Source organism: Hetaerina americana, unplaced genomic scaffold, assembly GCF_022747635.1.
Source record: "Hetaerina americana unplaced genomic scaffold, ioHetAmer1.1.p SCAF_9, whole genome shotgun sequence".
Lineage (NCBI taxonomy): Eukaryota > Metazoa > Arthropoda > Insecta > Odonata > Calopterygidae > Hetaerina > Hetaerina americana.
In genome coordinates this window covers 15,517,209-15,541,234 of record NW_027287538.1, presented here as the reverse complement: position 1 = coordinate 15,541,234, position 24,026 = coordinate 15,517,209, and the positions used below count along the sequence as shown (strand labels likewise).

Here is a 24,026-nt window from a genome sequence, read left to right as displayed (position 1 = left end):
ATTAAAAACATCAGAGAATGCCTCAAAATACGTTCGTTTCGGAAAAAAAATATTGAAAGCCAACGGCACCCGGTGTTCCCAGGCGGTCACCCATCCAAGTACTATCCGGGCCCGATGCTGCTTAACTTCGGTGATCGGACGAGAACCGGTGTATTCAGCGTGGTATGGCCGTTGGCAATTTCCACCACTCTCGAGTCAACTATTTTAGCAATATCAAGCCCGCAAACACTTGCAACGACGCGACACGACGTCTATTTTCTTGCCCACGGCTTGCATACGTCGGGCCGTCCACGACCATACTATATGACGGCGGGAGACGGAGGTAATTTGCCATCTCAAAACGAACTTTGGATAAATGTGGAAGAGATACGGGTTACTACAGCACCAATGCATTGCCCCAAGAGAGCTGGTCGCATCTAGATGAAATGGAATGGTGTCAAAAGGGAACATACCAATTCAAAATCACGCATGCAATGTCTGGCATTGCAAAATAAATTATTTGAAAAAAATTAAAAACATCAGAGAATGCCTCAAAATACGTTCGTTTCGGAAAAAAAATATTGAAAGCCAACGGCACCCGGTGTTCCCAGGCGGTCACCCATCCAAGTACTATCCGGGCCCGATGCTGCTTAACTTCGGTGATCGGACGAGAACCGGTGAATTCAGCGTGGTATGGCCGTTGGCAATTTCCACCACTCTCGAGTCAACTATTTTAGCAATATCAAGCCCGCAAACACTTGCAACGACGCGACACGACGTCTATTTTCTTGCCCACGGCTTGCATACATCGGGCCGTCCACGACCATACTATATGATGGCGGGAGACGGAGGTAATTTGCCATCTCCAAACGAACTTTGGATAAATGTGGAAGAGATACGGGTTACTACAGCACCAATGCATTGCCCCAAGAGAGCTGGTCGCATCTAGATGAAATGGAATGGTGTCAAAAGGGAACATACCAATTCAAAATCACGCATGCAATGTCTGGCATTGCAAAATAAATTATTTGAAAAAAATTAAAAACATCAGAGAATGCCTCAAAATACGTTCGTTTCGGAAAAAAAATATTGAAAGCCAACGGCACCCGGTGTTCCCAGGCGGTCACCCATCCAAGTACTATCCGGGCCCGATGCTGCTTAACTTCGGTGATCGGACGAGAACCGGTGTATTCAGCGTGGTATGGCCGTTGGCAATTTCCACCACTCTCGAGTCAACTATTTTAGCAATATCAAGCCCGCAAACACTTGCAACGACGCGACACGACGTCTATTTTCTTGCCCACGGCTTGCATACATCGGGCCGTCCACGACCATACTATATGATGGCGGGAGACGGAGGTAATTTGCCATCTCAAAACGAACTTTGGATAAATGTGGAAGAGATACGGGTTACTACAGCACCAATGCATTGCCCCAAGAGAGCTGGTCGCATCTAGATGAAATGGAATGGTGTCAAAAGGGAACATACCAATTCAAAATCACGCATGCAATGTCTGGCATTGCAAAATAAATTATTTGAAAAAAATTTAAAACATCAGAGAATGCCTCAAAATACGTTCGTTTCGGAAAAAAAATATTGAAAGCCAACGGCACCCGGTGTTCCCAGGCGGTCACCCATCCAAGTACTATCCGGGCCCGATGCTGCTTAACTTCGGTGATCGGACGAGAACCGGTGTATTCAGCGTGGTATGGCCGTTGGCAATTTCCACCACTCTCGAGTCAACTATTTTAGCAATATCAAGCCCGCAAACACTTGCAACGACGCGACACGACGTCTATTTTCTTGCCCACGGCTTGCATACATCGGGCCGTCCACGACCATACTATATGATGGCGGGAGACGGAGGTAATTTGCCATCTCAAAACGAACTTTGGATAAATGTGGAAGAGATACGGGTTACTACAGCACCAATGCATTGCCCCAAGAGAGCTGGTCGCATCTAGATGAAATGGAATGGTGTCAAAAGGGAACATACCAATTCAAAATCACGCATGCAATGTCTGGCATTGCAAAATAAATTATTTGAAAAAAATTAAAAACATCAGAGAATGCCTCAAAATACGTTCGTTTCGGAAAAAAAATATTGAAAGCCAACGGCACCCGGTGTTCCCAGGCGGTCACCCATCCAAGTACTATCCGGGCCCGATGCTGCTTAACTTCGGTGATCGGACGAGAACCGGTGTATTCAGCGTGGTATGGCCGTTGGCATTTTCCACCACTCTCGAGTCAACTATTTTAGCAATATCAAGCCCGCAAACACTTGCAACGACGCGACACGACGTCTATTTTCTTGCCCACGGCTTGCATACATCGGGCCGTCCACGACCATACTATATGATGGCGGGAGACGGAGGTAATTTGCCATCTCAAAACGAACTTTGGATAAATGTGGAAGAGATACGGGTTACTACAGCACCAATGCATTGCCCCAAGAGAGCTGGTCGCATCTAGATGAAATGGAATGGTGTCAAAAGGGAACATACCAATTCAAAATCACGCATGCAATGTCTGGCATTGCAAAATAAATTATTTGAAAAAAATTAAAAACATCAGAGAATGCCTCAAAATACGTTCGTTTCGGAAAAAAAATATTGAAAGCCAACGGCACCCGGTGTTCCCAGGCGGTCACCCATCCAAGTACTATCCGGGCCCGATGCTGCTTAACTTCGGTGATCGGACGAGAACCGGTGTATTCAGCGTGGTATGGCCGTTGGCAATTTCCACCACTCTCGAGTCAACTATTTTAGCAATATCAAGCCCGCAAACACTTGTAACGACGCCTATTTTCTTGCCCACGGCTTGCATATAGTACATCGGGCCGTCCACGACCATATGATGGCGGGAGACGGAGGTAATTTGCCATCTTAAAACGAACTTTGGATAAATGTGGAAGATTACGATACTACAGCACCAATACATTGCCCCAAGAGAGCTGGTCGCATCTAGATGAAATGGAATGGTGTCAAAAGGGAACATACCAATTCAAAATCACGCATGCAATGTCTGGCATTGCAAAATAAATTATTTGAAAAAAATTAAAAACATCAGAGAATGCCTCAAAATACGTTCGTTTCGGAAAAAAAATATTGAAAGCCAACGGCACCCGGTGTTCCCAGGCGGTCACCCATCCAAGTACTATCCGGGCCCGATGCTGCTTAACTTCGGTGATCGGACGAGAACCGGTGTATTCAGCGTGGTATGGCCGTTGGCAATTTCCACCACTCTCGAGTCAACTATTTTAGCAATATCAAGCCCGCAAACACTTGCAACGACGCGACACGACGTCTATTTTCTTGCCCACGGCTTGCATACATCGGGCCGTCCACGACCATACTATATGATGGCGGGAGACGGAGGTAATTTGCCATCTCAAAACGAACTTTGGATAAATGTGGAAGAGATACGGGTTACTACAGCACCAATGCATTGCCCCAAGAGAGCTGGTCGCATCTAGATGAAATGGAATGGTGTCAAAAGGGAACATACCAATTCAAAATCACGCATGCAATGTCTGGCATTGCAAAATAAATTATTTGAAAAAAATTAAAAACCTCAGAGAATGCCTCAAAATACGTTCGTTTCGGAAAAAAAATATTGAAAGCCAACGGCACCCGGTGTTCCCAGGCGGTCACCCATCCAAGTACTATCCGGGCCCGATGCTGCTTAACTTCGGTGATCGGACGAGAACCGGTGAATTCAGCGTGGTATGGCCGTTGGCAATTTCCACCACTCTCGAGTCAACTATTTTAGCAATATCAAGCCCGCAAACACTTGCAACGACGCGACACGACGTCTATTTTCTTGCCCACGGCTTGCATACATCGGGCCGTCCACGACCATACTATATGATGGCGGGAGACGGAGGTAATTTGCCATCTCAAAACGAACTTTGGATAAATGTGGAAGAGATACGGGTTACTACAGCACCAATGCATTGCCCCAAGAGAGCTGGTCGCATCTAGATGAAATGGAATGGTGTCAAAAGGGAACATACCAATTCAAAATCACGCATGCAATGTCTGGCATTGCAAAATAAATTATTTGAAAAAAATTAAAAACATCAGAGAATGCCTCAAAATACGTTCGTTTCGGAAAAAAAATATTGAAAGCCAACGGCACCCGGTGTTCCCAGGCGGTCACCCATCCAAGTACTATCCGGGCCCGATGCTGCTTAACTTCGGTGATCGGACGAGAACCGGTGTATTCAGCGTGGTATGGCCGATGGCAATTTCCACCACTCTCGAGTCAACTATTTTAGCAATATCAAGCCCGCAAACACTTGCAACGACGCGACACGACGTCTATTTTCTTGCCCACGGCTTGCATACATCGGGCCGTCCACGACCATACTATATGATGGCGGGAGACGGAGGTAATTTGCCATCTCAAAACGAACTTTGGATAAATGTGGAAGAGATACGGGTTACTACAGCACCAATGCATTGCCCCAAGAGAGCTGGTCGCATCTAGATGAAATGGAATGGTGTCAAAAGGGAACATACCAATTCAAAATCACGCATGCAATGTCTGGCATTGCAAAATAAATTATTTGAAAAAAATTAAAAACATCAGAGAATGCCTCAAAATACGTTCGTTTCGGAAAAAAAATATTGAAAGCCAACGGCACCCGGTGTTCCCAGGCGGTCACCCATCCAAGTACTATCCGGGCCCGATGCTGCTTAACTTCGGTGATCGGACGAGAACCGGTGTATTCAGCGTGGTATGGCCGTTGGCATTTTCCACCACTCTCGAGTCAACTATTTTAGCAATATCAAGCCCGCAAACACTTGCAACGACGCGACACGACGTCTATTTTCTTGCCCACGGCTTGCATACATCGGGCCGTCCACGACCATACTATATGATGGCGGGAGACGGAGGTAATTTGCCATCTCAAAACGAACTTTGGATAAATGTGGAAGAGATACGGGTTACTACAGCACCAATGCATTGCCCCAAGAGAGCTGGTCGCATCTAGATGAAATGGAATGGTGTCAAAAGGGAACATACCAATTCAAAATCACGCATGCAATGTCTGGCATTGCAAAATAAATTATTTGAAAAAAATTAAAAACATCAGAGAATGCCTCAAAATACGTTCGTTTCGGAAAAAAAATATTGAAAGCCAACGGCACCCGGTGTTCCCAGGCGGTCACCCATCCAAGTACTATCCGGGCCCGATGCTGCTTAACTTCGGTGATCGGACGAGAACCGGTGTATTCAGCGTGGTATGGCCGTTGGCAATTTCCACCACTCTCGAGTCAACTATTTTAGCAATATCAAGCCCGCAAACACTTGCAACGACGCGACACGACGTCTATTTTCTTGCCCACGGCTTGCATACATCGGGCCGTCCACGACCATACTATATGATGGCGGGAGACGGAGGTAATTTGCCATCTCAAAACGAACTTTGGATAAATGTGGAAGAGATACGGGTTACTACAGCACCAATGCATTGCCCCAAGAGAGCTGGTCGCATCTAGATGAAATGGAATGGTGTCAAAAGGGAACATACCAATTCAAAATCACGCATGCAATGTCTGGCATTGCAAAATAAATTATTTGAAAAAAATTTAAAACATCAGAGAATGCCTCAAAATACGTTCGTTTCGGAAAAAAAATATTGAAAGCCAACGGCACCCGGTGTTCCCAGGCGGTCACCCATCCAAGTACTATCCGGGCCCGATGCTGCTTAACTTCGGTGATCGGACGAGAACCGGTGTATTCAGCGTGGTATGGCCGTTGGCAATTTCCACCACTCTCGAGTCAACTATTTTAGCAATATCAAGCCCGCAAACACTTGCAACGACGCGACACGACGTCTATTTTCTTGCCCACGGCTTGCATACATCGGGCCGTCCACGACCATACTATATGATGGCGGGAGACGGAGGTAATTTGCCATCTCAAAACGAACTTTGGATAAATGTGGAAGAGATACGGGTTACTACAGCACCAATGCATTGCCCCAAGAGAGCTGGTCGCATCTAGATGAAATGGAATGGTGTCAAAAGGGAACATACCAATTCAAAATCACGCATGCAATGTCTGGCATTGCAAAATAAATTATTTGAAAAAAATTTAAAACATCAGAGAATGCCTCAAAATACGTTCGTTTCGGAAAAAAAATATTGAAAGCCAACGGCACCCGGTGTTCCCAGGCGGTCACCCATCCAAGTACTATCCGGGCCCGATGCTGCTTAACTTCGGTGATCGGACGAGAACCGGTGTATTCAGCGTGGTATGGCCGTTGGCATTTTCCACCACTCTCGAGTCAACTATTTTAGCAATATCAAGCCCGCAAACACTTGCAACGACGCGACACGACGTCTATTTTCTTGCCCACGGCTTGCATACATCGGGCCGTCCACGACCATACTATATGATGGCGGGAGACGGAGGTAATTTGCCATCTCAAAACGAACTTTGGATAAATGTGGAAGAGATACGGGTTACTACAGCACCAATGCATTGCCCCAAGAGAGCTGGTCGCATCTAGATGAAATGGAATGGTGTCAAAAGGGAACATACCAATTCAAAATCACGCATGCAATGTCTGGCATTGCAAAATAAATTATTTGAAAAAAATTAAAAACATCAGAGAATGCCTCAAAATACGTTCGTTTCGGAAAAAAAATATTGAAAGCCAACGGCACCCGGTGTTCCCAGGCGGTCACCCATCCAAGTACTATCCGGGCCCGATGCTGCTTAACTTCGGTGATCGGACGAGAACCGGTGTATTCAGCGTGGTATGGCCGTTGGCAATTTCCACCACTCTCGAGTCAACTATTTTAGCAATATCAAGCCCGCAAACACTTGCAACGACGCGACACGACGTCTATTTTCTTGCCCACGGCTTGCATACATCGGGCCGTCCACGACCATACTATATGATGGCGGGAGACGGAGGTAATTTGCCATCTCAAAACGAACTTTGGATAAATGTGGAAGAGATACGGGTTACTACAGCACCAATGCATTGCCCCAAGAGAGCTGGTCGCATCTAGATGAAATGGAATGGTGTCAAAAGGGAACATACCAATTCAAAATCACGCATGCAATGTCTGGCATTGCAAAATAAATTATTTGAAAAAAATTTAAAACATCAGAGAATGCCTCAAAATACGTTCTTTCGGAAAAAAAATATTGAAAGCCAACGGCACCCGGTGTTCCCAGGCGGTCACCCATCCAAGTACTATCCGGGCCCGATGCTGCTTAACTTCGGTGATCGGACGAGAACCGGTGTATTCAGCGTGGTATGGCCGTTGGCAATTTCCACCACTCTCGAGTCAACTATTTTAGCAATATCAAGCCCGCAAACACTTGCAACGACGCGACACGACGTCTATTTTCTTGCCCACGGCTTGCATACATCGGGCCGTCCACGACCATACTATATGATGGCGGGAGACGGAGGTAATTTGCCATCTCAAAACGAACTTTGGATAAATGTGGAAGAGATACGGGTTACTACAGCACCAATGCATTGCCCCAAGAGAGCTGGTCGCATCTAGATGAAATGGAATGGTGTCAAAAGGGAACATACCAATTCAAAATCACGCATGCAATGTCTGGCATTGCAAAATAAATTATTTGAAAAAAATTTAAAACATCAGAGAATGCCTCAAAATACGTTCGTTTCGGAAAAAAAATATTGAAAGCCAACGGCACCCGGTGTTCCCAGGCGGTCACCCATCCAAGTACTATCCGGGCCCGATGCTGCTTAACTTCGGTGATCGGACGAGAACCGGTGTATTCAGCGTGGTATGGCCGTTGGCATTTTCCACCACTCTCGAGTCAACTATTTTAGCAATATCAAGCCCGCAAACACTTGCAACGACGCGACACGACGTCTATTTTCTTGCCCACGGCTTGCATACATCGGGCCGTCCACGACCATACTATATGATGGCGGGAGACGGAGGTAATTTGCCATCTCAAAACGAACTTTGGATAAATGTGGAAGAGATACGGGTTACTACAGCACCAATGCATTGCCCCAAGAGAGCTGGTCGCATCTAGATGAAATGGAATGGTGTCAAAAGGGAACATACCAATTCAAAATCACGCATGCAATGTCTGGCATTGCAAAATAAATTATTTGAAAAAAATTAAAAACATCAGAGAATGCCTCAAAATACGTTCGTTTCGGAAAAAAAATATTGAAAGCCAACGGCACCCGGTGTTCCCAGGCGGTCACCCATCCAAGTACTATCCGGGCCCGATGCTGCTTAACTTCGGTGATCGGACGAGAACCGGTGTATTCAGCGTGGTATGGCCGTTGGCAATTTCCACCACTCTCGAGTCAACTATTTTAGCAATATCAAGCCCGCAAACACTTGCAACGACGCGACACGACGTCTATTTTCTTGCCCACGGCTTGCATACGTCGGGCCGTCCACGACCATACTATATGATGGCGGGAGACGGAGGTAATTTGCCATCTCAAAACGAACTTTGGATAAATGTGGAAGAGATACGGGTTACTACAGCACCAATGCATTGCCCCAAGAGAGCTGGTCGCATCTAGATGAAATGGAATGGTGTCAAAAGGGAACATACCAATTCAAAATCACGCATGCAATGTCTGGCATTGCAAAATAAATTATTTGAAAAAAATTAAAAACATCAGAGAATGCCTCAAAATACGTTCGTTTCGGAAAAAAAATATTGAAAGCCAACGGCACCCGGTGTTCCCAGGCGGTCACCCATCCAAGTACTATCCGGGCCCGATGCTGCTTAACTTCGGTGATCGGACGAGAACCGGTGAATTCAGCGTGGTATGGCCGTTGGCAATTTCCACCACTCTCGAGTCAACTATTTTAGCAATATCAAGCCCGCAAACACTTGCAACGACGCGACACGACGTCTATTTTCTTGCCCACGGCTTGCATACATCGGGCCGTCCACGACCATACTATATGATGGCGGGAGACGGAGGTAATTTGCCATCTCAAAACGAACTTTGGATAAATGTGGAAGAGATACGGGTTACTACAGCACCAATGCATTGCCCCAAGAGAGCTGGTCGCATCTAGATGAAATGGAATGGTGTCAAAAGGGAACATACCAATTCAAAATCACGCATGCAATGTCTGGCATTGCAAAATAAATTATTTGAAAAAAATTAAAAACATCAGAGAATGCCTCAAAATACGTTCGTTTCGGAAAAAAAATATTGAAAGCCAACGGCACCCGGTGTTCCCAGGCGGTCACCCATCCAAGTACTATCCGGGCCCGATGCTGCTTAACTTCGGTGATCGGACGAGAACCGGTGTATTCAGCGTGGTATGGCCGTTGGCAATTTCCACCACTCTCGAGTCAACTATTTTAGCAATATCAAGCCCGCAAACACTTGCAACGACGCGACACGACGTCTATTTTCTTGCCCACGGCTTGCATACATCGGGCCGTCCACGACCATACTATATGATGGCGGGAGACGGAGGTAATTTGCCATCTCAAAACGAACTTTGGATAAATGTGGAAGAGATACGGGTTACTACAGCACCAATGCATTGCCCCAAGAGAGCTGGTCGCATCTAGATGAAATGGAATGGTGTCAAAAGGGAACATACCAATTCAAAATCACGCATGCAATGTCTGGCATTGCAAAATAAATTATTTGAAAAAAATTTAAAACATCAGAGAATGCCTCAAAATACGTTCGTTTCGGAAAAAAAAATATTGAAAGCCAACGGCACCCGGTGTTCCCAGGCGGTCACCCATCCAAGTACTATCCGGGCCCGATGCTGCTTAACTTCGGTGATCGGACGAGAACCGGTGTATTCAGCGTGGTATGGCCGTTGGCAATTTCCACCACTCTCGAGTCAACTATTTTAGCAATATCAAGCCCGCAAACACTTGCAACGACGCGACACGACGTCTATTTTCTTGCCCACGGCTTGCATACATCGGGCCGTCCACGACCATACTATATGATGGCGGGAGACGGAGGTAATTTGCCATCTCAAAACGAACTTTGGATAAATGTGGAAGAGATACGGGTTACTACAGCACCAATGCATTGCCCCAAGAGAGCTGGTCGCATCTAGATGAAATGGAATGGTGTCAAAAGGGAACATACCAATTCAAAATCACGCATGCAATGTCTGGCATTGCAAAATAAATTATTTGAAAAAAATTTAAAACATCAGAGAATGCCTCAAAATACGTTCGTTTCGGAAAAAAAATATTGAAAGCCAACGGCACCCGGTGTTCCCAGGCGGTCACCCATCCAAGTACTATCCGGGCCCGATGCTGCTTAACTTCGGTGATCGGACGAGAACCGGTTGTATTCAGCGTGGTATGGCCGTTGGCATTTTCCACCACTCTCGAGTCAACTATTTTAGCAATATCAAGCCCGCAAACACTTGCAACGACGCGACACGACGTCTATTTTCTTGCCCACGGCTTGCATACATCGGGCCGTCCACGACCATACTATATGATGGCGGGAGACGGAGGTAATTTGCCATCTCAAAACGAACTTTGGATAAATGTGGAAGAGATACGGGTTACTACAGCACCAATGCATTGCCCCAAGAGAGCTGGTCGCATCTAGATGAAATGGAATGGTGTCAAAAGGGAACATACCAATTCAAAATCACGCATGCAATGTCTGGCATTGCAAAATAAATTATTTGAAAAAAATTAAAAACATCAGAGAATGCCTCAAAATACGTTCGTTTCGGAAAAAAAATATTGAAAGCCAACGGCACCCGGTGTTCCCAGGCGGTCACCCATCCAAGTACTATCCGGGCCCGATGCTGCCTAACTTCGGTGATCGGACGAGAACCGGTGTATTCAGCGTGGTATGGCCGTTGGCAATTCCCACCACTCTCGAGTCAACTATTTTAGCAATATCAAGCCCGCAAACACTTGCAACGACGCGACACGACGTCTATTTTCTTGCCCACGGCTTGCATACATCGGGCCGTCCACGACCATACTATATGATGGCGGGAGACGGAGGTAATTTGCCATCTCAAAACGAACTTTGGATAAATGTGGAAGAGATACGGGTTACTACAGCACCAATGCATTGCCCCAAGAGAGCTGGTCGCATCTAGATGAAATGGAATGGTGTCAAAAGGGAACATACCAATTCAAAATCACGCATGCAATGTCTGGCATTGCAAAATAAATTATTTGAAAAAAATTAAAAACATCAGAGAATGCCTCAAAATACGTTCGTTTCGGAAAAAAAATATTGAAAGCCAACGGCACCCGGTGTTCCCAGGCGGTCACCCATCCAAGTACTATCCGGGCCCGATGCTGCTTAACTTCGGTGATCGGACGAGAACCGGTGTATTCAGCGTGGTATGGCCGTTGGCAATTTCCACCACTCTCGAGTCAACTATTTTAGCAATATCAAGCCCGCAAACACTTGCAACGACGCGACACGACGTCTATTTTCTTGCCCACGGCTTGCATACATCGGGCCGTCCACGACCATACTATATGATGGCGGGAGACGGAGGTAATTTGCCATCTCAAAACGAACTTTGGATAAATGTGGAAGAGATACGGGTTACTACAGCACCAATGCATTGCCCCAAGAGAGCTGGTCGCATCTAGATGAAATGGAATGGTGTCAAAAGGGAACATACCAATTCAAAATCACGCATGCAATGTCTGGCATTGCAAAATAAATTATTTGAAAAAAATTTAAAACATCAGAGAATGCCTCAAAATACGTTCGTTTCGGAAAAAAAATATTGAAAGCCAACGGCACCCGGTGTTCCCAGGCGGTCACCCATCCAAGTACTATCCGGGCCCGATGCTGCTTAACTTCGGTGATCGGACGAGAACCGGTGTATTCAGCGTGGTATGGCCGTTGGCAATTTCCACCACTCTCGAGTCAACTATTTTAGCAATATCAAGCCCGCAAACACTTGCAACGACGCGACACGACGTCTATTTTCTTGCCCACGGCTTGCATACATCGGGCCGTCCACGACCATACTATATGATGGCGGGAGACGGAGGTAATTTGCCATCTCAAAACGAACTTTGGATAAATGTGGAAGAGATACGGGTTACTACAGCACCAATGCATTGCCCCAAGAGAGCTGGTCGCATCTAGATGAAATGGAATGGTGTCAAAAGGGAACATACCAATTCAAAATCACGCATGCAATGTCTGGCATTGCAAAATAAATTATTTGAAAAAAATTAAAAACATCAGAGAATGCCTCAAAATACGTTCGTTTCGGAAAAAAAATATTGAAAGCCAACGGCACCCGGTGTTCCCAGGCGGTCACCCATCCAAGTACTATCCGGGCCCGATGCTGCTTAACTTCGGTGATCGGACGAGAACCGGTGTATTCAGCGTGGTATGGCCGTTGGCAATTTCCACCACTCTCGAGTCAACTATTTTAGCAATATCAAGCCCGCAAACACTTGCAACGACGCGACACGACGTCTATTTTCTTGCCCACGGCTTGCATACATCGGGCCGTCCACGACCATACTATATGATGGCGGGAGACGGAGGTAATTTGCCATCTCAAAACGAACTTTGGATAAATGTGGAAGAGATACGGGTTACTACAGCACCAATGCATTGCCCCAAGAGAGCTGGTCGCATCTAGATGAAATGGAATGGTGTCAAAAGGGAACATACCAATTCAAAATCACGCATGCAATGTCTGGCATTGCAAAATAAATTATTTGAAAAAAATTAAAAATATCAGAGAATGCCTCAAAATACGTTCGTTTCGGAAAAAAAATATTGAAAGCCAACGGCACCCGGTGTTCCCAGGCGGTCACCCATCCAAGTACTATCCGGGCCCGATGCTGCTTAACTTCGATCTCGGACGAGAACCGGTGTATTCAGCGTGGTATGGCCGTTGGCAATTTCTACCACTCTCGAGTCAACTATTTTAGCAATATCAAGCCCGCAAACACTTGCAACGACGCGACACGACGTCTATTTTCTTGCCCACGGCTTGCATACATCGGGCCGTCCACGACCATACTATATGATGGCGGGAGACGGAGGTAATTTGCCATCTCAAAACGAACTTTGGATAAATGTGGAAGAGATACGGGTTACTACAGCACCAATGCATTGCCCCAAGAGAGCTGGTCGCATCTAGATGAAATGGAATGGTGTCAAAAGGGAACATACCAATTCAAAATCACGCATGCAATGTCTGGCATTGCAAAATAAATTATTTGAAAAAAATTAAAAACATCAGAGAATGCCTCAAAATACGTTCGTTTCGGAAAAAAAATATTGAAAGCCAACGGCACCCGGTGTTCCCAGGCGGTCACCCATCCAAGTACTATCCGGGCCCGATGCTGCTTAACTTCGGTGATCGGACGAGAACCGGTGCATTCAGAGTGGTATGGCCGTTGGCAATTTCAACCACTCTCGAGTCAACTATTTTAGCAATATCAAGCCCGCAAACACTTGCAACGACGCGACACGACGTCTATTTTCTTGCCCACGGCTTGCATACATCGGGCCGTCCACGACCATACTATATGATGGCGGGAGACGGAGGTAATTTGCCATCTCAAAACGAACTTTGGATAAATGTGGAAGAGATACGGGTTACTACAGCACCAATGCATTGCCCCAAGAGAGCTGGTCGCATCTAGATGAAATGGAATGGTGTCAAAAGGGAACATACCAATTCAAAATCACGCATGCAATGTCTGGCATTGCAAAATAAATTATTTGAAAAAAATTTAAAACATCAGAGAATGCCTCAAAATACGTTCGTTTCGGAAAAAAAATATTTAAAGCCAACGGCACCCGGTGTTCCCAGGCGGTCACCCATCCAAGTACTATCCGGGCCCGATGCTGCTTAACTTCGGTGATCGGACGAGAACCGGTGTATTCAGCGTGGTATGGCCGTTGGCAATTTCCACCACTCTCGAGTCAACTATTTTAGCAATATCAAGCCCGCAAACACTTGCAACGACGCGACACGACGTCTATTTTCTTGCCCACGGCTTGCATACATCGGGCCGTCCACGACCATATGATGGCGGGAGACGGAGGTAATTTGCCATCTCAAAACGAACTTTGGATAAATGTGGAAGAGATACGGGTTACTACAGCACCAATGCATTGCCCCAAGAGAGCTGGTCGCATCTAGATGAAATGGAATGGTGTCAAAAGGGAACATACCAATTCAAAATCACGCATGCAATGTCTGGCATTGCAAAATAAATTATTTGAAAAAAATTTAAAACATCAGAGAATGCCTCAAAATACGTTCGTTTCGGAAAAAAAATATTGAAAGCCAACGGCACCCGGTGTTCCCAGGCGGTCACCCATCCAAGTACTATCCGGGCCCGATGCTGCTTAACTTCGGTGATCGGACGAGAACCGGTGTATTCAGCGTGGTATGGCCGTTGGCAATTTCCACCACTCTCGAGTCAACTATTTTAGCAATATCAAGCCCGCAAACACTTGCAACGACGCGACACGACGTCTATTTTCTTGCCCACGGCTTGCATACATCGGGCCGTCCACGACCATACTATATGATGGCGGGAGACGGAGGTAATTTGCCATCTCAAAACGAACTTTGGATAAATGTGGAAGAGATACGGGTTACTACAGCACCAATGCATTGCCCCAAGAGAGCTGGTCGCATCTAGATGAAATGGAATGGTGTCAAAAGGGAACATACCAATTCAAAATCACGCATGCAATGTCTGGCATTGCAAAATAAATTATTTGAAAAAAATTTAAAACATCAGAGAATGCCTCAAAATACGTTCGTTTCGGAAAAAAAATATTGAAAGCCAACGGCACCCGGTGTTCCCAGGCGGTCACCCATCCAAGTACTATCCGGGCCCGATGCTGCTTAACTTCGGTGATCGGACGAGAACCGGTGTATTCAGCGTGGTATGGCCGTTGGCAATTTCCACCACTCTCGAGTCAACTATTTTAGCAATATCAAGCCCGCAAACACTTGCAACGACGCGACACGGCGTCTATTTTCTTGCCCACGGCTTGCATACATCGGGCCGTCCACGACCATACTATATGATGGCGGGAGACGGAGGTAATTTGCCATTTCAAAACGAACTTTGGATAAATGTGGAAGAGATACGGGTTACTACAGCACCAATGCATTGCCCCAAGAGAGCTGGTCGCATCTAGATGAAATGGAATGGTGTCAAAAGGGAACATACCAATTCAAAATCACGCATGCAATGTCTGGCATTGCAAAATAAATTATTTGAAAAAAATTAAAAACATCAGAGAATGCCTCAAAATACGTTCGTTTCGGAAAAAAAATATTGAAAGCCAACGGCACCCGGTGTTCCCAGGCGGTCACCCATCCAAGTACTATCCGTGCCCGATGCTGCTTAACTTCGGTGATCGGACGAGAACCGGTGTATTCAGCGTGGTATGGCCGTTGGCATTTTCCACCACTCTCGAGTCAACTATTTTAGCAATATCAAGCCCGCAAACACTTGCAACGACGCGACACGACGTCTATTTTCTTGCCCACGGCTTGCATACATCGGGCCGTCCACGACCATACTATATGATGGCGGGAGACGGAGGTAATTTGCCATCTCAAAACGAACTTTGGATAAATGTGGAAGAGATACGGGTTACTACAGCACCAATGCATTGCCCCAAGAGAGCTGGTCCCATCTAGATGAAATGGAATGGTGTCAAAAGGGAACATACCAATTCAAAATCACGCATGCAATGTCTGGCATTGCAAAATAAATTATTTGAAAAAAATTTAAAACATCAGAGAATGCCTCAAAATACGTTCGTTTCGGAAAAAAAATATTTAAAGCCAACGGCACCCGGTGTTCCCAGGCGGTCACCCATCCAAGTACTATCCGGGCCCGATGCTGCTTAACTTCGGTGATCGGACGAGAACCGGTGTATTCAGCGTGGTATGGCCGTTGGCAATTTCCACCACTCTCGAGTCAACTATTTTAGCAATATCAAGCCCGCAAACACTTGCAACGACGCGACACGACGTCTATTTTCTTGCCCACGGCTTGCATACATCGGGCCGTCCACGACCATACTATATGATGGCGGGAGACGGAGGTAATTTGCCATCTCAAAACGAACTTTGGATAAATGTGGAAGAGATACGGGTTACTACAGCACCAATGCATTGCCCCAAGAGAGCTGGTCGCATCTAGATGAAATGGAATGGTGTCAAAAGGGAACATACCAATTCAAAATCACGCATGCAATGTCTGGCATTGCAAAATAAATTATTTGAAAAAAATTAAAAACATCAGAGAATGCCTCAAAATACGTTCGTTTCGGAAAAAAAATATTGAAAGCCAACGGCACCCGGTGTTCCCAGGCGGTCACCCATCCAAGTACTATCCGGGCCCGATGCTGCTTAACTTCGGTGATCGGACGAGAACCGGTGTATTCAGCGTGGTATGGCCGTTGGCAATTTCCACCACTCTCGAGTCAACTATTTTAGCAATATCAAGCCCGCAAACACTTGCAACGACGCGACACGACGTCTATTTTCTTGCCCACGGCTTGCATACATCGGGCCGTCCACGACCATACTATATGATGGCGGGAGACGGAGGTAATTTGCCATCTCAAAACGAACTTTGGATAAATGTGGAAGAGATACGGGTTACTACAGCACCAATGCATTGCCCCAAGAGAGCTGGTCGCATCTAGATGAAATGGAATGGTGTCAAAAGGGAACATACCAATTCAAAATCACGCATGCAATGTCTGGCATTGCAAAATAAATTATTTGAAAAAAATTAAAAACATCAGAGAATGCCTCAAAATACGTTCGTTTCGGAAAAAAAATATTGAAAGCCAACGGCACCCGGTGTTCCCAGGCGGTCACCCATCCAAGTACTATCCGGGCCCGATGCTGCTTAACTTCGGTGATCGGACGAGAACCGGTGTATTCAGCGTGGTATGGCCGTTGGCAATTTCCACCACTCTCGAGTCAACTATTTTAGCAATATCAAGCCCGCAAACACTTGCAACGACGCGACACGACGTCTATTTTCTTGCCCACGGCTTGCATACATCGGGCCGTCCACGACCATACTATATGATGGCGGGAGACGGAGGTAATTTGCCATCTCAAAACGAACTTTGGATAAATGTGGAAGAGATACGGGTTACTACAGCACCAATGCATTGCCCCAAGAGAGCTGGTCGCATCTAGATGAAATGGAATGGTGTCAAAAGGGAACATACCAATTCAAAATCACGCATGCAATGTCTGGCATTGCAAAATAAATTATTTGAAAAAAATTAAAAATATCAGAGAATGCCTCAAAATACGTTCGTTTCGGAAAAAAAATATTGAAAGCCAACGGCACCCGGTGTTCCCAGGCGGTCACCCATCCAAGTACTATCCGGGCCCGATGCTGCTTAACTTCGATCTCGGACGAGAACCGGTGTATTCAGCGTGGTATGGCCGTTGGCAATTTCTACCACTCTCGAGTCAACTATTTTAGCAATATCAAGCCCGCAAACACTTGCAACGACGCGACACGACGTCTATTTTCTTGCCCACGGCTTGCATACATCGGGCCGTCCACGACCATACTATATGATGGCGGGAGACGGAGGTAATTTGCCATCTCAAAACGAACTTTGGATAAATGTGGAAGAGATACGGGTTACTACAGCACCAATGCATTGCCCCAAGAGAGCTGGTCGCATCTAGATGAAATGGAATGGTGTCAAAAGGGAACATACCAATTCAAAATCACGCATGCAATGTCTGGCATTGCAAAATAAATTATTTGAAAAAAATTAAAAACATCAGAGAATGCCTCAAAATACGTTCGTTTCGGAAAAAAAATATTGAAAGCCAACGGCACCCGGTGTTCCCAGGCGGTCACCCATCCAAGTACTATCCGGGCCCGATGCTGCTTAACTTCGGTGATCGGACGAGAACCGGTGCATTCAGAGTGGTATGGCCGTTGGCAATTTCAACCACTCTCGAGTCAACTATTTTAGCAATATCAAGCCCGCAAACACTTGCAACGACGCGACACGACGTCTATTTTCTTGCCCACGGCTTGCATACATCGGGCCGTCCACGACCATACTATATGATGGCGGGAGACGGAGGTAATTTGCCATCTCAAAACGAACTTTGGATAAATGTGGAAGAGATACGGGTTACTACAGCACCAATGCATTGCCCCAAGAGAGCTGGTCGCATCTAGATGAAATGGAATGGTGTCAAAAGGGAACATACCAATTCAAAATCACGCATGCAATGTCTGGCATTGCAAAATAAATTATTTGAAAAAAATTTAAAACATCAGAGAATGCCTCAAAATACGTTCGTTTCGGAAAAAAAATATTTAAAGCCAACGGCACCCGGTGTTCCCAGGCGGTCACCCATCCAAGTACTATCCGGGCCCGATGCTGCTTAACTTCGGTGATCGGACGAGAACCGGTGTATTCAGCGTGGTATGGCCGTTGGCAATTTCCACCACTCTCGAGTCAACTATTTTAGCAATATCAAGCCCGCAAACACTTGCAACGACGCGACACGACGTCTATTTTCTTGCCCACGGCTTGCATACATCGGGCCGTCCACGACCATATGATGGCGGGAGACGGAGGTAATTTGCCATCTCAAAACGAACTTTGGATAAATGTGGAAGAGATACGGGTTACTACAGCACCAAATGCATTGCCCCAAGAGAGCTGGTCGCATCTAGATGAAATGGAATGGTGTCAAAAGGGAACATACCAATTCAAAATCACGCATGCAATGTCTGGCATTGCAAAATAAATTATTTGAAAAAAATTTAAAACATCAGAGAATGCCTCAAAATACGTTCGTTTCGGAAAAAAAATATTGAAAGCCAACGGCACCCGGTGTTCCCAGGCGGTCACCCATCCAAGTACTATCCGGGCCCGATGCTGCTTAACTTCGGTGATCGGACGAGAACCGGTGTATTCAGCGTGGTATGGCCGTTGGCAATTTCCACACTCTCGAGTCAACTATTTTAGCAATATCAAGCCCGCAAACACTTGCAACGACGCGACACGACGTCTATTTTCTTGCCCACGGCTTGCATACATCGGGCCGTCCACGACCATACTATATGATGGCGGGAGACGGAGGTAATTTGCCATCTCAAAACGAACTTTGGATAAATGTGGAAGAGATACGGGTTACTACAGCACCAATGCATTGCCCCAAGAGAGCTGGTCGCATCTAGATGAAATGGAATGGTGTCAAAAGGGAACATACCAATTCAAAATCACGCATGCAATGTCTGGCATTGCAAAATAAATTATTTGAAAAAAATTTAAAACATCAGAGAATGCCTCAAAATACGTTCGTTTCGGAAAAAAAATATTGAAAGCCAACGGCACCCGGTGTTCCCAGGCGGTCACCCATCCAAGTACTATCCGGGCCCGATGCTGCTTAACTTCGGTGATCGGACGAGAACCGGTTGTATTCAGCGTGGTATGGCCGTTGGCAATTTCCACCACTCTCGAGTCAACTATTTTAGCAATATCAAAGCCCGCAAACACTTGCAACGACGCGACACGGCGTCTATTTTCTTGCCCACGGCTTGCATACATCGGGCCGTCCACGACCATACTATATGATGGCGGGAGACGGAGGTAATTTGCCATTTCAAAACGAACTTTGGATAAATGTGAAGAGATACGGGTTACTACAGCACCAATGCATTGCCCCAAGAGAGCTGGTCGCATCTAGATGAAATGGAATGGTGTCAAATGGGAACATACCAATTCAAAATCACGCATTGCAATGTCTGGCATTGCAAAATAATTATTTGAAAAAAATTAAAAACATCAGAGAATGCCTCAAAATACGTTCGTTTCGGAAAAAAAATATTGAAAGCCAACGGCACCCGGTGTTCCCAGGCGGTCACCCATCCAAGTACTATCCGTGCCCGAATGCTGCTTAACTTCGGTGATCTGACGAGAACCGGTTGTATTCAGCGTGGTATGGCCGTTGGCATTTTCCACCACTCTCGAGTCAACTATTTTAGCAATATCAAGCCCGCAAACACTTGCAACGACGCGACACGACGTCTATTTTCTTGCCCACGGCTTGCATACATCGGGCCGTCCACGACCATACTATATGATGGCGGGAGACGGAGGTAATTTGCCATCTCAAAACGAACTTTGGATAAATGTGGAAGAGATACGGGTTACTACAGCACCAATGCATTGCCCCAAGAGAGCTGGTCCCATCTAGATGAAATGGAATGGTGTCAAAAGGGAACATACCAATTCAAAATCACGCATGCAATGTCTGGCATTGCAAAATAAATTATTTGAAAAAAATTTAAAACATCAGAGAATGCCTCAAAATACGTTCGTTTCGGAAAAAAAATATTTAAAGCCAACGGCACCCGGTGTTCCCAGGCGGTCACCCATCCAAGTACTATCCGGGCCCGATGCTGCTTAACTTCGGTGATCGGACGAGAACCGGTGTATTCAGCGTGGTATGGCCGTTGGCAATTTCCACCACTCTCGAGTCAACTATTTTAGCAATATCAAGCCCGCAAACACTTGCAACGACGCGACACGACGTCTATTTTCTTGCCCACGGCTTGCATACATCGGGCCGTCCACGACCATACTATATGATGGCGGGAGACGGAGGTAATTTGCCATCTCAAAACGAACTTTGGATAAATGTGGAAGAGATACGGGTTACTACAGCACCAATGCATTGCCCCAAGAGAGCTGGTCGCATCTAGATGAAATGGAATGGTGTCAAAAGGGAACATACCAATTCAAAATCACGCATGCAATGTCTGGCATTGCAAAATAAATTATTTGAAAAAATTAAAAACATCAGAGAATGCCTCAAAATACGTTCGTTTCGGAAAAAAAATATTGAAAGCCAACGGCACCCGGTGTTCCCAGGCGGTCACCCATCCAAGTACTATCCGGGCCCGATGCTGCTTAACTTCGGTGATCGGACGAGAACCGGTGTATTCAGCGTGGTATGGCCGTTGGCATTTTCCACCACTCTCGAGTCAACTATTTTAGCAATATCAAGCCCGCAAACACTTGCAACGACGCGACACGACGTCTATTTTCTTGCCCACGGCTTGCATACATCGGGCCGTCCACGACCATACTATATGATGGCGGGAGACGGAGGTAATTTGCCATCTCAAAACGAACTTTGGATAAATGTGGAAGAGATACGGGTTACTACAGCACCAATGCATTGCCCCAAGAGAGCTGGTCGCATCTAGATGAAATGGAATGGTGTCAAAAGGGAACATACCAATTCAAAATCACGCATGCAATGTCTGGCATTGCAAAATAAATTATTTGAAAAAAATTAAAAACATCAGAGAATGCCTCAAAATACGTTCGTTTCGGAAAAAAAATATTGAAAGCCAACGGCACCCGGTGTTCCCAGGCGGTCACCCATCCAAGTACTATCCGGGCCCGATGCTGCTTAACTTCGGTGATCGGACGAGAACCGGTGTATTCAGCGTGGTATTTTTTTTTTTTTTTTTTATTGCATGTATTTCCATTCACAGACATAGTTATTTAACACCATGTGCACCATCTTAAGCGTGCATAAGACCACAGATTGAACATTTTCACAATTGAACAATTCTAAACAAAGGATGATATAAGTATGAACCACTTATGAACTATAAGCATTCGGAAAGTGTTCACCGTCACATAACTTAGGGAACATTTTCCTTACTTGAATTAACAATACAAGATCCTTTATAGGGAACAAAATGATTACAATGAAATCAAGCCAATTATAAATAGTCAAATTTTTTTTAAACATCCCCTTTGCGTCTTTTTTTCACAGTTAAACATTAATGATACATTGTTTACATTATTATCTGCTCTTATTTATTGAACGTATTCCCTTTATTCACATACTTGTTATCGGTAATATATTTCCTTGCATACATGACAGTTTACATTGAGTCCAAGACCAATTTTCTTTAAACTTGTTATTCTTTCATGACTTCTTTTTTTACCATTTGTTCTACTTTCTTCCAATATGGCTGTAATCGGCCCGGTAGGTTTTTGCTCTCTTTTTTCACTTGTTCCCACCAACTTTCTATATCTATTTTAACCCACTTGTGTACCGTAAGAAGGTGCTGTCCAATCAGCCAGCACATTGTTTCCATTTTCACGCGGGGAAAGATGTTGAAATCCAGAATCATCATATTCCTATTTCCTATCTCCTTTTCTCCAAAGGTGTTTAATTCTCTAAATGTTCTTTTTATTAGGCACCACCTCCTCCTTGAGATGGTGCATTCGAACACCCTGTGGTCTTGTGTGTCGGCTTTGTCACAGTATTCGCATTCGTTCCTGCTTGTTAGATACATGTTTTGTTTCACTTGCTGGGTGGTCACTATATAGTTTGCGAATAGGAATAGGACGCTCTTTGTCCTTAGGGTCATGGCTATTTCGTTGATGTTCTTCCACACTCTCTTCCAATTTACCGATAGGATGTGCTTTTCGATGTTGATTCGGTGGTTGTCGTCGCTTCTGAGTTGTCGGTAAAGGCACTTGGTGGTGGCTGTCACTCCTCTCGGCATCTTTTCTACTAAGTCCTTAACTTTCCTGATAGTTTTCATCAGCAGTCTATCCTGCCCTGGTGCACCCCATGCCGCCTTTAGCAGATCTTTTGAATGTTGACAGTCGTCGGATAGGATGTTTATTACTGTCTTTGCATAGAGTGCCAGGGCTTTGTCCCGCACGTCGATCAGCCCTAGGCCCCCCTTCCCCTTGGGTAGACAGGCCTGGCTCTTTGCTACTCTTAGCAAATGCCCTCCCCAAAGGTATTGCGTTGCTATTTTCGTCAATAGAGCCCCATGTTTTTCTGGCAACGGGAAAATCAGTGCGGCGTACCATGCCTTGGATAATAACAATGCGTTTATCGCAAGGACTTTCTGATGTATGTTTAGGTCCCTGTCTCTCAATTGCGCTAATGTTCCTTTTATCATTCTCGTTGCCTTTTCCCATACTGCGTTTGTCGTCTCCGTGGAAGTCCTACTCCATGGAATGCCCAGAATGTCCATCGAGGTCACCTCTTTCCATTCACTGGTCGCGGTGAAGTCGGCGTCTTTTATTGTCAAGGCCTTTGTCTTTTCCATGTTTACTTTTTGCCCGCTTTCCTCCTCATATTCCTTTAATGATTTCCCTATTACATGAATTTCCGCTTGATCTTGGGCGAAGATCGTTACGTCGTCCGCATAAGCCACCGCGGACACTTTTCCGTTCCCCGCCGGGATTCCTTTAATGTTTCTGCGAAGACTATGTAGCAGGGGCTCCAGTGATATAGAGAACAGAAGCATCGAAAGCGGACAGCCTTGTCTGATTGATCTTCTCACGGGGAACGACTTTGTTTCGGCCCCCGCGCTCAATTTTACTTTCGACGTGATGTTGTTCGTGAACATTTTTATTGTATTCAAAAACTTTTCGGGGAATCCCATCCTCTTTAATGTGTTCAATACGTGGTTTATGTTCACCCTGTCGAAAGCCTTCTCAATATCTACCGCTACCAGTTTAAGGCCCGCGCCCTGCCTGCTCTCGTGGCTCGCGATTGCGTCTCTGATCGTTGTCAGCGCCGTTACAATGTTCCTCCCCTTTCCTACTATGTGTTGGTCTGGCCCGATTATCTTTTCCACGGCTTCGTTGAGTCTGGTTTTAACGATTTTAGCTACTACCTTGTAATCGGCGTTGAGGAGGGTGATGGGTCTGTAGTCATTTAGGCTCCTTGGCTCTTTTCTTTTCGGCACTAGGACAATTTTCCCCTCTCTTTGGGTCGTGGTGAGGGTGCCATTTTGGAGGATGTTCTCTATCGCTGGAATGATTAAATCCTTCAGCTCTTCCCAGAATTCTACGTAGAATTCAAAAGGGATACCGTCGGTACCCGGGGACCTCCCCTTGGGGAGCCATCTCATAGCATCCTCGCACTCCTCCCTTGTGATTCTTTCCGCCATCCTCTCTGCCACCTCCACTGGCAGTTGGGGGAGTGGCGTGAGATTTTCTGTCTCTTCCTTGAGTGATGTG

The 24,026-nt window shown here is 45.7% G+C and overlaps 42 non-coding genes and 1 pseudogene across 42 annotated transcripts; all 43 read right to left on the bottom strand.

The window, feature by feature from the left end:
* Positions 1–57: 57 nt before the first annotated feature.
* On the bottom strand, positions 58–176 carry LOC139699528 (5S ribosomal RNA). Its single transcript, XR_011703404.1, has one exon. It is a non-coding gene; the product is annotated as a 5S ribosomal RNA (ribosomal RNA).
* Positions 177–565: 389 nt separating this feature from the next.
* LOC139699633 (5S ribosomal RNA) lies at positions 566–684 on the bottom strand. The gene has a single exon (XR_011703503.1). It is a non-coding gene; the product is annotated as a 5S ribosomal RNA (ribosomal RNA).
* A 389-nt stretch (positions 685–1,073) lies between these two features.
* LOC139699527 (5S ribosomal RNA) lies at positions 1,074–1,192 on the bottom strand. Its single transcript, XR_011703403.1, has one exon. It is a non-coding gene; the product is annotated as a 5S ribosomal RNA (ribosomal RNA).
* A 389-nt stretch (positions 1,193–1,581) lies between these two features.
* LOC139699526 (5S ribosomal RNA) lies at positions 1,582–1,700 on the bottom strand. The gene has a single exon (XR_011703402.1). It is a non-coding gene; the product is annotated as a 5S ribosomal RNA (ribosomal RNA).
* Positions 1,701–2,089: 389 nt separating this feature from the next.
* Positions 2,090–2,208, bottom strand: LOC139699525 (5S ribosomal RNA). Its single transcript, XR_011703401.1, has one exon. It is a non-coding gene; the product is annotated as a 5S ribosomal RNA (ribosomal RNA).
* Positions 2,209–2,597: 389 nt separating this feature from the next.
* Positions 2,598–2,716, bottom strand: LOC139699524 (5S ribosomal RNA). The gene has a single exon (XR_011703400.1). It is a non-coding gene; the product is annotated as a 5S ribosomal RNA (ribosomal RNA).
* A 376-nt stretch (positions 2,717–3,092) lies between these two features.
* Positions 3,093–3,211, bottom strand: LOC139699522 (5S ribosomal RNA). Its single transcript, XR_011703399.1, has one exon. It is a non-coding gene; the product is annotated as a 5S ribosomal RNA (ribosomal RNA).
* Positions 3,212–3,600: 389 nt separating this feature from the next.
* Positions 3,601–3,719, bottom strand: LOC139699632 (5S ribosomal RNA). Its single transcript, XR_011703502.1, has one exon. It is a non-coding gene; the product is annotated as a 5S ribosomal RNA (ribosomal RNA).
* Positions 3,720–4,108: 389 nt separating this feature from the next.
* LOC139699694 (5S ribosomal RNA) lies at positions 4,109–4,227 on the bottom strand. Its single transcript, XR_011703561.1, has one exon. It is a non-coding gene; the product is annotated as a 5S ribosomal RNA (ribosomal RNA).
* A 389-nt stretch (positions 4,228–4,616) lies between these two features.
* On the bottom strand, positions 4,617–4,735 carry LOC139699520 (5S ribosomal RNA). The gene has a single exon (XR_011703397.1). It is a non-coding gene; the product is annotated as a 5S ribosomal RNA (ribosomal RNA).
* A 389-nt stretch (positions 4,736–5,124) lies between these two features.
* On the bottom strand, positions 5,125–5,243 carry LOC139699519 (5S ribosomal RNA). Its single transcript, XR_011703396.1, has one exon. It is a non-coding gene; the product is annotated as a 5S ribosomal RNA (ribosomal RNA).
* Positions 5,244–5,632: 389 nt separating this feature from the next.
* Positions 5,633–5,751, bottom strand: LOC139699518 (5S ribosomal RNA). The gene has a single exon (XR_011703395.1). It is a non-coding gene; the product is annotated as a 5S ribosomal RNA (ribosomal RNA).
* A 389-nt stretch (positions 5,752–6,140) lies between these two features.
* Positions 6,141–6,259, bottom strand: LOC139699517 (5S ribosomal RNA). Its single transcript, XR_011703394.1, has one exon. It is a non-coding gene; the product is annotated as a 5S ribosomal RNA (ribosomal RNA).
* Positions 6,260–6,648: 389 nt separating this feature from the next.
* LOC139699516 (5S ribosomal RNA) lies at positions 6,649–6,767 on the bottom strand. Its single transcript, XR_011703393.1, has one exon. It is a non-coding gene; the product is annotated as a 5S ribosomal RNA (ribosomal RNA).
* A 388-nt stretch (positions 6,768–7,155) lies between these two features.
* Positions 7,156–7,274, bottom strand: LOC139699515 (5S ribosomal RNA). Its single transcript, XR_011703392.1, has one exon. It is a non-coding gene; the product is annotated as a 5S ribosomal RNA (ribosomal RNA).
* Positions 7,275–7,663: 389 nt separating this feature from the next.
* On the bottom strand, positions 7,664–7,782 carry LOC139699514 (5S ribosomal RNA). Its single transcript, XR_011703391.1, has one exon. It is a non-coding gene; the product is annotated as a 5S ribosomal RNA (ribosomal RNA).
* A 389-nt stretch (positions 7,783–8,171) lies between these two features.
* Positions 8,172–8,290, bottom strand: LOC139699513 (5S ribosomal RNA). The gene has a single exon (XR_011703390.1). It is a non-coding gene; the product is annotated as a 5S ribosomal RNA (ribosomal RNA).
* Positions 8,291–8,679: 389 nt separating this feature from the next.
* On the bottom strand, positions 8,680–8,798 carry LOC139699631 (5S ribosomal RNA). Its single transcript, XR_011703501.1, has one exon. It is a non-coding gene; the product is annotated as a 5S ribosomal RNA (ribosomal RNA).
* Positions 8,799–9,187: 389 nt separating this feature from the next.
* LOC139699512 (5S ribosomal RNA) lies at positions 9,188–9,306 on the bottom strand. Its single transcript, XR_011703389.1, has one exon. It is a non-coding gene; the product is annotated as a 5S ribosomal RNA (ribosomal RNA).
* Positions 9,307–9,696: 390 nt separating this feature from the next.
* On the bottom strand, positions 9,697–9,815 carry LOC139699511 (5S ribosomal RNA). The gene has a single exon (XR_011703388.1). It is a non-coding gene; the product is annotated as a 5S ribosomal RNA (ribosomal RNA).
* Positions 9,816–10,204: 389 nt separating this feature from the next.
* Positions 10,205–10,324, bottom strand: LOC139699134 (5S ribosomal RNA). Its single transcript, XR_011703060.1, has one exon. It is a non-coding gene; the product is annotated as a 5S ribosomal RNA (ribosomal RNA).
* A 389-nt stretch (positions 10,325–10,713) lies between these two features.
* Positions 10,714–10,832, bottom strand: LOC139699128 (5S ribosomal RNA). Its single transcript, XR_011703054.1, has one exon. It is a non-coding gene; the product is annotated as a 5S ribosomal RNA (ribosomal RNA).
* A 389-nt stretch (positions 10,833–11,221) lies between these two features.
* On the bottom strand, positions 11,222–11,340 carry LOC139699509 (5S ribosomal RNA). Its single transcript, XR_011703386.1, has one exon. It is a non-coding gene; the product is annotated as a 5S ribosomal RNA (ribosomal RNA).
* A 389-nt stretch (positions 11,341–11,729) lies between these two features.
* On the bottom strand, positions 11,730–11,848 carry LOC139699508 (5S ribosomal RNA). The gene has a single exon (XR_011703385.1). It is a non-coding gene; the product is annotated as a 5S ribosomal RNA (ribosomal RNA).
* A 389-nt stretch (positions 11,849–12,237) lies between these two features.
* On the bottom strand, positions 12,238–12,356 carry LOC139699506 (5S ribosomal RNA). The gene has a single exon (XR_011703384.1). It is a non-coding gene; the product is annotated as a 5S ribosomal RNA (ribosomal RNA).
* A 389-nt stretch (positions 12,357–12,745) lies between these two features.
* Positions 12,746–12,863, bottom strand: LOC139699157 (5S ribosomal RNA). Its single transcript, XR_011703081.1, has one exon. It is a non-coding gene; the product is annotated as a 5S ribosomal RNA (ribosomal RNA).
* A 389-nt stretch (positions 12,864–13,252) lies between these two features.
* On the bottom strand, positions 13,253–13,371 carry LOC139699703 (5S ribosomal RNA). The gene has a single exon (XR_011703569.1). It is a non-coding gene; the product is annotated as a 5S ribosomal RNA (ribosomal RNA).
* A 389-nt stretch (positions 13,372–13,760) lies between these two features.
* LOC139699505 (5S ribosomal RNA) lies at positions 13,761–13,879 on the bottom strand. The gene has a single exon (XR_011703383.1). It is a non-coding gene; the product is annotated as a 5S ribosomal RNA (ribosomal RNA).
* Positions 13,880–14,263: 384 nt separating this feature from the next.
* On the bottom strand, positions 14,264–14,382 carry LOC139699504 (5S ribosomal RNA). The gene has a single exon (XR_011703382.1). It is a non-coding gene; the product is annotated as a 5S ribosomal RNA (ribosomal RNA).
* A 389-nt stretch (positions 14,383–14,771) lies between these two features.
* Positions 14,772–14,890, bottom strand: LOC139699503 (5S ribosomal RNA). The gene has a single exon (XR_011703381.1). It is a non-coding gene; the product is annotated as a 5S ribosomal RNA (ribosomal RNA).
* A 389-nt stretch (positions 14,891–15,279) lies between these two features.
* Positions 15,280–15,398, bottom strand: LOC139699712 (5S ribosomal RNA). Its single transcript, XR_011703578.1, has one exon. It is a non-coding gene; the product is annotated as a 5S ribosomal RNA (ribosomal RNA).
* A 389-nt stretch (positions 15,399–15,787) lies between these two features.
* On the bottom strand, positions 15,788–15,906 carry LOC139699502 (5S ribosomal RNA). The gene has a single exon (XR_011703380.1). It is a non-coding gene; the product is annotated as a 5S ribosomal RNA (ribosomal RNA).
* A 389-nt stretch (positions 15,907–16,295) lies between these two features.
* On the bottom strand, positions 16,296–16,414 carry LOC139699501 (5S ribosomal RNA). Its single transcript, XR_011703378.1, has one exon. It is a non-coding gene; the product is annotated as a 5S ribosomal RNA (ribosomal RNA).
* Positions 16,415–16,803: 389 nt separating this feature from the next.
* Positions 16,804–16,922, bottom strand: LOC139699500 (5S ribosomal RNA). The gene has a single exon (XR_011703377.1). It is a non-coding gene; the product is annotated as a 5S ribosomal RNA (ribosomal RNA).
* A 389-nt stretch (positions 16,923–17,311) lies between these two features.
* Positions 17,312–17,429, bottom strand: LOC139699155 (5S ribosomal RNA). The gene has a single exon (XR_011703079.1). It is a non-coding gene; the product is annotated as a 5S ribosomal RNA (ribosomal RNA).
* A 389-nt stretch (positions 17,430–17,818) lies between these two features.
* Positions 17,819–17,937, bottom strand: LOC139699702 (5S ribosomal RNA). Its single transcript, XR_011703568.1, has one exon. It is a non-coding gene; the product is annotated as a 5S ribosomal RNA (ribosomal RNA).
* A 389-nt stretch (positions 17,938–18,326) lies between these two features.
* LOC139699499 (5S ribosomal RNA) lies at positions 18,327–18,445 on the bottom strand. The gene has a single exon (XR_011703376.1). It is a non-coding gene; the product is annotated as a 5S ribosomal RNA (ribosomal RNA).
* A 385-nt stretch (positions 18,446–18,830) lies between these two features.
* LOC139699497 (5S ribosomal RNA) lies at positions 18,831–18,949 on the bottom strand. The gene has a single exon (XR_011703374.1). It is a non-coding gene; the product is annotated as a 5S ribosomal RNA (ribosomal RNA).
* Positions 18,950–19,337: 388 nt separating this feature from the next.
* Positions 19,338–19,457, bottom strand: LOC139699133 (5S ribosomal RNA). Its single transcript, XR_011703059.1, has one exon. It is a non-coding gene; the product is annotated as a 5S ribosomal RNA (ribosomal RNA).
* A 389-nt stretch (positions 19,458–19,846) lies between these two features.
* LOC139699158 (5S ribosomal RNA) lies at positions 19,847–19,967 on the bottom strand. Its single transcript, XR_011703082.1, has one exon. It is a non-coding gene; the product is annotated as a 5S ribosomal RNA (ribosomal RNA).
* A 389-nt stretch (positions 19,968–20,356) lies between these two features.
* Positions 20,357–20,475, bottom strand: LOC139699495 (5S ribosomal RNA). Its single transcript, XR_011703373.1, has one exon. It is a non-coding gene; the product is annotated as a 5S ribosomal RNA (ribosomal RNA).
* Positions 20,476–20,863: 388 nt separating this feature from the next.
* On the bottom strand, positions 20,864–20,982 carry LOC139699494 (5S ribosomal RNA). Its single transcript, XR_011703372.1, has one exon. It is a non-coding gene; the product is annotated as a 5S ribosomal RNA (ribosomal RNA).
* A 399-nt stretch (positions 20,983–21,381) lies between these two features.
* LOC139699186 (5S ribosomal RNA) lies at positions 21,382–21,480 on the bottom strand (annotated as a pseudogene).
* Between the last annotated feature and the right edge of the window lie 2,546 nt (positions 21,481–24,026).